The following is a 7938-nucleotide window of genomic DNA, read 5'->3' as shown; positions in this document are numbered from 1 at the left end:
TGGCTTACAGGTTCAGAGATTCAGTCCATTATCATCATGGCAGGAAGCATGGCAGCATCCAGGCAGGCATGGTGCTGGTGAAGGAGCTGAGAACTCTACATCTTGATCCGACTGCAGTCAGGAGAAACTGTCTTGTGGTCAGCTAGGAAGAAGGCTCCGTTGCCAACCCCCACAGTGACATACCTACTCCAACAAGGCCACACTCCCTAATGGTGCCACTCCCTGGGCCAAGCACATTCAAACCACCACACATACCTTTGGTTCCAGGCCCTGGGTTCATCACTGGAGAGGCAGAATGATCAAATTTATTATAGTCAGAGGGCTATCCATCAACCTACAGAGGCAACATACAGCAGGTATCTCTGGGAGTCGTGGAAGCTCAGAGAGGAGCTGTAACCCTGACTTGCCAGGTAGAAGCATTCAGAAAGAGCTTCGTGGGGGAAGTCATACTCATTGAAAGCTCAGCCTGCTCTTCCAGTCACTGTGACCCATGGATGCCGAGTTCTGCCTCTTGTCACCTTAGAGAGGCCTCACTATGGGTCAGAATTCCCAACCTTGTAAAAATGTCTCCACTTCAAAAGTCCAGTCTGTGAAACAAGATTCCATTTTTGTCTCTGCAAGACACTAGTTCAGAAACTGACTACAGCTGGGGCCAGGAAGTAGCCTTTGGATGCCGGCCTTATCTTTCTGAGCCGGCATGTGTTGTAGAGACAGCATGCCTCTGTAGGCAGCCCTTTTTGATAACATGGAGACTGTGCAGTTCCCCCTCACTGGAAACCGAGGGGCTCTGCATTTCCCTCCGGAGGGACTTTAGACAGTGCTGGTTATGGCCATGCCTCATGATTCCTGATGTAGAATAGGGCCTCAACCAGTCAGGATGAACATGGCCTTGAATATAGCATTTCATGTCTCCTGACCTTGACATCTTTCTCTTTGTCTCTGGAGGAGAGGTGCTGGGCTGGGGTGGAGGTCTGTGTGTGTACTGAATTCAGACAAGGCAGCTATTCTTGGCCAGGGATGGTACAGTGACAGGGAGCGACCTTGGGTCGGCATGTAGGTGGTTTACAGATTCTGGCCCCATATCAGAGGTGGTAATGGTGTGGGGTTTCTTCATGAGGTGATAAAACTGCTCTGACATCGACCCTACTGGTGATTGTGTGAATCTGTAAATAAACTACAAAGCTGGTCAGTTACACACTGCCAATGAGGTATATGTTATATGACCTATGTCTCAATAAAACTATTAATATTCAAAGGAGCAGACACAGCCAGGGCTGGAGAGTGTACAGAGCCCTGAATTCCCTCCCTAGCACTGTGTAAGCCAGGTGGTGGCGTGTGACTGAAATCCTAACACTCTGGAGGCGGAGGCAAAGGCAGGAGGATCAGGGGTTCAAGATTATTTTCAGCTCCATAGTGAGTTGGAGACCAGCCTAGGCTACACTAGGCGCTCTCTCAAAACAAACAAGGCCTACAAGATGGCTCAGAGAGTCAGGGCATTTGTCACTAGGTTTAATCCCCAGCATATACATGGTGGAAGGAAAGAACAAACTCCCATAATTATTAAGCTTTTTGTTTGAGGCAGGGTCTATGGTAGTAGTTCTCAACTTCCTACTAACGCTGTGCCTCTTTTATGGTTCCTCATGCTGTGGTGACTCCCCAATCACAAAATTATTTTTGTGCTACTTCATAACTGTAATTTGGAGATGTGATGAATTATAATATAAATATCTGTGTTTGCTGGTGGTCTCAGACTACCCCTGTGACAGGCTTGTTTGACCCCCAGGTTGAGAACCAATACTCTACGTAGTCCTGGCTGGCACGGCACTCACTGTGGAGAACAGGCTGGCCTCAAGCTCACTAGGATCCTCATGGCTTGGCCTCCCAGAGTGCTGGGATTAAAGGTGTGTGCCAGCATGCCCAGCATCGTCCTCTGTCTTTCAGTCTCTTGCTGTGACATGCGAATACACACATACACACACACACACACACACACACGTAAGAATAGTTAAAATACATTGTCCTAATTAGCCTTGTTTGTCAAGTTGACATAGCATGGAACTGTGTCAGAGGTAAGCCTCCACTGAGGAATTGCTTAAATCAGATTGGCCTTGTGGGCATATCTGATTGTTTATTGATATACGATATAAGGGTGATATAAGAGGTAGTCCTGGGCTGTATAAGAAGCTGTCTAGGGGCCCAGAGAAATGGCTCAGGAGTTAAAACTGCTCTTGTAGAGGATGGGAGTCCAGAGCCCAGCGCCACAGCGGGCATCACCCAGCTGTTTGTCAGTCCATCCCCAGGAGCTCTGAGCTCTTCTGGCCCCCTCAGGCATCTGCACTTACATGCATACACACACAATTAGATCTTTAAAACATAAGAAGTCGGTAGTGGTCCACACTACTCTCTGAGCTTCACCATGCCACCCAAAGACGACACGGAGAAGAAAGATGCCGGAAAATTGGCCAAAAAAGACAAAGACCCAGTAAATAAATCTGGCGGCAAGGCCAAAAAGAAGAAGTGGTCCAAAGGCAAAGTTCCAGACAAGCTGAACAATCTCGTCCTGTTTGACAAAGCTACATGCGACAAACTCTGTAAGGAAGTGCCCAGCTACAAGCTCATTACTCCAGCTGTGGTCTCTGAGAGGCTGAAGATTCGAGGTGCCTTGGCCAGGACAGCCCTTCAGGAGCTACTCAGTAAAGAACTTATCAAGCTGGTTTCAAAGCACAGAGGCCTACACCAGAAACACAAAGGGTGGAGCCCCCCCAGCTGCTGGTAAAGATGCATGAACAGGTTCAATCAACTGTACATTTGGGAAAATAAAACTTTATTGAATCAAAAAGAAACACACACACACACACATGAAGTTTGGCTAAGCTTGCGCCTCTGACTGATGCAGCAAACAGTGTTGCCCATTGTTTTTGAGTTTCCTCAGTGATGGACTACAATCAGGGCGCTTAAATAAACTCTTTTCCTCTGTAAGTTGCTTTTGGTCAAAGTGTTTCATTACAGCGACACAGATCTAATTGGAACAGAAATAAATACAAATGTAGTACTTTCTGCCCAAGGCATTTATCATATTAGTGTACAGCCCAGACCCATGAGACTCTTTCTAGGGTGGGGATGGGAGCCAACTTGGCACCCCCACAGACACTCATGTCCTCCCCAAGTCCATGGGCCACCCACAGACTGATAGCATGTTCTGTTTCCCTTGGGCCCACGTGCATGTCACAGCCTTCTCAATGTTCCTATGGTTCTTCCCACTTCCTGTTGCATGTCCGGGAACCCCCGCTCGATATGCCTGCCGAGCTCTCATGCCCACCTCAGCCCCCTGCCATGTCTGACTCCCTGGCATTTTATTTAGTTTTGCAGGATCTTGGCTCTTTCTTTTGTTATCTCTTCACCTGGAGTTTCCCTGAGACTACCTTGTATCTGGCTTTTTCTTAAAACAATCAGGCACTAAGTGGATGCTCATGAAGTTGATTTAAACAGAGACACTTGAACTTAACTGAGGAAGCCAAGCCTTTTATCTAGAATGCTCACACTCAAACTCAGATACTGTTGATTTTCACTGAGTCCCTGCTTAAACCCACTTTTTTTTTTTTTTTTTTTTTTTGTGGTTTTTCGAGACAGGGTTTCTCTGTGTAGCCCTGGCTGACCTGGAACTCACTCTGTAGACCAGGCTGGCCTCGAACTCATAAATCTGCCTGCCTCTGCCTCCCAAGTGCTGGGATTACAGGCATGGTCTTAAATCCACTTCTTATTTTTAATCTCCAAAATACTCAAATGAACCCACTGAGTTAAAACCAAGTTCATGCATTTTTCTGAACATGGGACTAACATGAAATCAGCACCATGTTTTCCAAGTTGCCATGTTCCCAAAGCCGAGATTTGAAAGTCTTAATACCCGTGTGTGTGTGTGTGTGTGTGTGTGTGTGTGTGTGTGTGTGTTCCCTGTCCTCATCCCATTTTGGGAGATCTGATTGATGTTCCTGGTGGCTTCCTTGGTACCAAAACTAAGGACAGTGATCCCAATTTCACTGGTGGAAGAGCCTCGTCAAAATCAGGAAAACAGGAGCAAAGAGGAGGTGTTGCAGTCCTGGCTTATTCTGTGTTTGTCCTTCTGTGGCAGGAAAGCCAGATGCCTGCAGAATTCCCTAGGGAGTCACCATAAAAAGGCTTAAGGTATTAGACCTCCCTGGGTTAGCTGCAGACAGCTCTTGGGAAATAGCTGTTCTGGTTACAATCTTACTACTTATGAGCCTGGCTTCTACTTCTTCAATTAAAACCCAGCACCTGTCACTGGGGTTGTATTCTTGCGGGAGTCTCCAGTATAGAGCCCTGTCCTGCAAGGACACCTAGGCTAGGAGTCTAATGCTTTTGCTTTCCTAACAGCTCTGGGGATTCTGATAGTACACTCCTGAGTGCCTAGAAGGCAGGAGGAGATGAAGGAAAGACTGAAGAACATACTGGGAGTGCACCTGAGGATTTCACAGGATAGTCTCTTCTTGCCTGACACACAATAGGAGCTAAACATCTGTTGCCCACACATAGATGATAACTAGTCCATGAACAGCTTCTCGATGAATCCTGGGAGGACTCAGCCAAGCCATTCAGAGTCAACATGCGGCCGGGCGGTGGTGGAGCACACCTGTAATCCCAGCACTTGGGAGGCAGAGGCAGGTGGATTTCTGAGTTCGAGGCCAGCCTGGTCTACCGACTGAGTTCCAGGTCAGCCAGGGCTACACAGAGAAATCCTGTCTCGAAAAACCAAACCAGAAAAAAAAAAAAAAAAAAAAAAAGACAACATTCCTAGTTTATACTGGCCATATCTGGAGTGCTCAGTAGCTAAGTGTCTTTCTCTGCACCCCTTCTGGTCTGCACTGTAGAAGTATCTATGAGATCAAGTCAAGGTTGTTGGAGTGGGGGTCTGTGGAGATGACACTGGTGTCGCTGAAATGGAGAAATGGGAGTGATCCAGAGAATGAGAAGAAAGAACAGAGAACAGGGAGGAGGCCCTAAGGTAAAAGACTTGACAGTGCAAGAGGTTGAGCCCAGTGGGAACTACTCACTAAAGTGAGCTCAGGGGCAGGGCTCAGATCTCCTCCTGGCTCCCAGGGCTGGAGGTCAGCTGTAGAGCATCCTGTCTCTTCTCCCTGCTCACCTAAAGGAGAAATCTCCAAGGTTCGCCTCTTTCAGAGCAGGAGTTAAGCTCAGTTTCAACTGTATATCTTGCTCATCCCCCTGGGCAGCTGAGTGTTTTATCAGTGAGTTGTGATTCCCTGTGTAAATCCCATCCTTCCTTGGACTTTGATGTCCTCTGACTTCAGAGTGCTGGGAAGGAAGGAAGGTCCCATGCTGGAGGTGGCTGAGCGGTGATCATTTCTCTATTGCCAGTCCTTTTCCCTTCTGGCACCTTTTGTTCAACGGCAGGTTTGAATATTGGCGTCCGTCAGCAGTTACAGTTGTACAGAAAGTAAGAGTAAGTGGTTTCTCTAAAGCTCCCCAATAAATGAGGCACATCAGGGTTGGAATCTTTTTTTTTTTTTTCTATTTAGGTCATTTTCCCAGGGTGTGGTGCTGGTGGTGGTGGTGTTTTAGACATGTGGAATTTTGACTGCTTGACATGTTTGACTAGTTGTCAATAAAGTTACTAAGAGACTGAGATCTTGCTCTCACAAACCCATCTTAACCCCCCACCCCCTCCATGCACTGCTGTTGAAAGTGAGAAGACTTTCAAAAGACTACATGTGGCAACTTCTGCCCTACTTCTCTTTCTGTTCCTTCCTAAATAACATGGCCGCTCAGATTTTTCCTCTGTTCAGCAAGCCACCAGTAGCATCTGTGAAGTCATTAGTAAAGGGTTTTGGAGAGCAGTGCTTTACCAGAGGGTGAGTGGCCAACGGCACTCCCCAGAGGTAGACCATGGGGACATGCCTGTTCTCAGTTTCAGCAAGACACTGGCTCAGAGCCTGCAGTTTTGTTTTTTGCTTCACTGAGGGTCTTGCTCTGTGGCCTGGGTTATTCTGGAATTCTCTATCATCTGCCTGCTCAACCTTTCTTGTTGGGATTCTGCACAGCTCCCAGTGGGACTTAATGGTGAATGGCTGTCTCCTGGTTTCAGGATGTCGTACCCTAGCATCAAATCTTCCCCTACCCCACCAACCCCTTCCTCTCATGTCCTGTCTGTAAGGTCTGCTCTGTTTGACCAGCCCAGGCAGCTCAATTCTTCATTGCTTGTTTGTGGCCCTGAATAGTTTTCTACCGTGACCACTCCTGTAGAACCCAGGCCTGGAAGCAACTTCCAGTGTGGGGGCCCTTGGGCTGCTGGACTCCAGTGAGGTCCCAGCATCAGCTCCGGGTAGAAGCTTTTCTCTCTAGGGACTGGGTCTACTCAAGTAGACAGATCCAGCATCAGAGACAGGAAGGCCTAACCTCAAAGATTCGTATTTCTCTCAAACAAGACAACCAGTATCTGCTGTCTTGAAGAGAAAAGAAACCAGCTTTTCTACAGTTTTGTTTTATTTTATTTTCTCCTCTCTCTCTTTAAGCAAATATGTTGTATTCTGTTTTCCTCTCTCCACACCGGAAACTCTACTCACAGATTTTTAAATGGTCCTAACTGGGGCAAGGGAGCTGATTGGCTGGGAGAGAAATCCACACTCGGTCCATATCCCACTGCGCAGACAAGCAATAGAAGGGCCCTTGGGGCTCCAGGCGGCAGGAGACCGGACAAGCCACGAAGTATTTATTTTCTGTGGCTTTGCTCAGGGCTCAGCAGACAGCATTTTTATTGAATCTGGCCCCAAAACTGCTGGGATTAGAACTTGTTTGGCTACTCAAAGAGAAATAAGTGTTCTATGGGGGAGAAAAGCTGCCCTCTCCTGCCCCCTCCGAGTTTCCTCCCCCCTCCTCCGTTTCCACCACGTGGTTCCCTTCTTTAAACGTTTTCCAGAATTCATTTGTACTGAGAGAGTCATGTTTTTCTAAAAAGTCTGGTAGGTTGTGTGGGTGCTGCTTCTCTGGGCCTGGAGTTGGTGGTCTGTGCTCCTTTCCGTCACCTCTAGCTGTGCTCAGGGAAGATCTCTGCTTCATTCTCCTGCCCCCTGGGAAGGCCGAGCTTTTGCTAGCCTGCTGCTTAGCCTTCTCCAGACATGAGCTTCGCATGGCAGGGCCAAATAACAATCAGGCAGAGCTGAGCTTTCCAATGAAGGCTCTGGATAATCCTGTGGGACGCTGAAGAATAAGTTATGGAGTACCCCCGGGGTCTCCTCAAACTGACCCTCCTCTGCACCCCAGATCTCTGCACTGGCATAATTTGAAGTATGCCCCTCTGAGGCTACTCAGAGACATTGATTCCCACTGCCACCACGCAGCTAGCAGAGCATCCAGGTTCTGGGTGGTACCCTGGCTCCTGACTGTGTTCCAGCTCACTTACTCTGTTCTCACACACTTGTTTGCATCGCCACTGCTCTGGGGATCCTACCTAGGAGCTCTGCGGACTTATTCATCTCCACACGATGCCAACAGATGGAAGAAGACCAAAGAAGCCCAGAGAGGAGGAGTCTCCGGCAACTCCTCAAGGTCATTCGATCTGGAGATCGGAGAGAGAGAATTAGCCCATCACCAAAGGATGCCTCTGCCCCTGCTTTGATAGGAGACTCCGGGTGGGGGTGGGGGCGGGGGATGGGGACGGGAGGTGGGATGAGGAATCTCAGGAGGATTTTTGACAAGGGTGGGATTGGTGGTGGTCATCAGGTTTGGATGACCTTTCAGCTTGAGGGAGAGAGGGAGAGGGAGAGGGAGAGGGAGAGGGAGAGAGAGAGGGAGAGGGAGAGGGAGAGGGAGAGAAGGAGAGAGGGAGAGAAGGAGAGAAGGAGGAGGAGAGATAGAGAGATCTGCAGAAAGATGAAAAGATGACCCTTGCTTTCTAGGAAGCCC

At 48.3% G+C, this 7938-nt stretch overlaps 1 pseudogene; it reads left to right on the top strand.

Annotated features, from left to right (window-relative positions):
* The first annotated feature begins 2416 nt into the window (after positions 1 to 2416).
* On the top strand, positions 2417 to 2776 carry LOC114634609 (annotated as a pseudogene).
* Positions 2777 to 7938: the final 5162 nt, after the last annotated feature.

The sequence above is a fragment of the Grammomys surdaster genome, unplaced genomic scaffold, assembly GCF_004785775.1.
Source record: "Grammomys surdaster isolate TR1022 unplaced genomic scaffold, NIH_TR_1.0 1036, whole genome shotgun sequence".
NCBI lineage: Eukaryota > Metazoa > Chordata > Mammalia > Rodentia > Muridae > Grammomys > Grammomys surdaster.
This window is presented reverse-complemented; position numbering and strand designations above follow the sequence as displayed.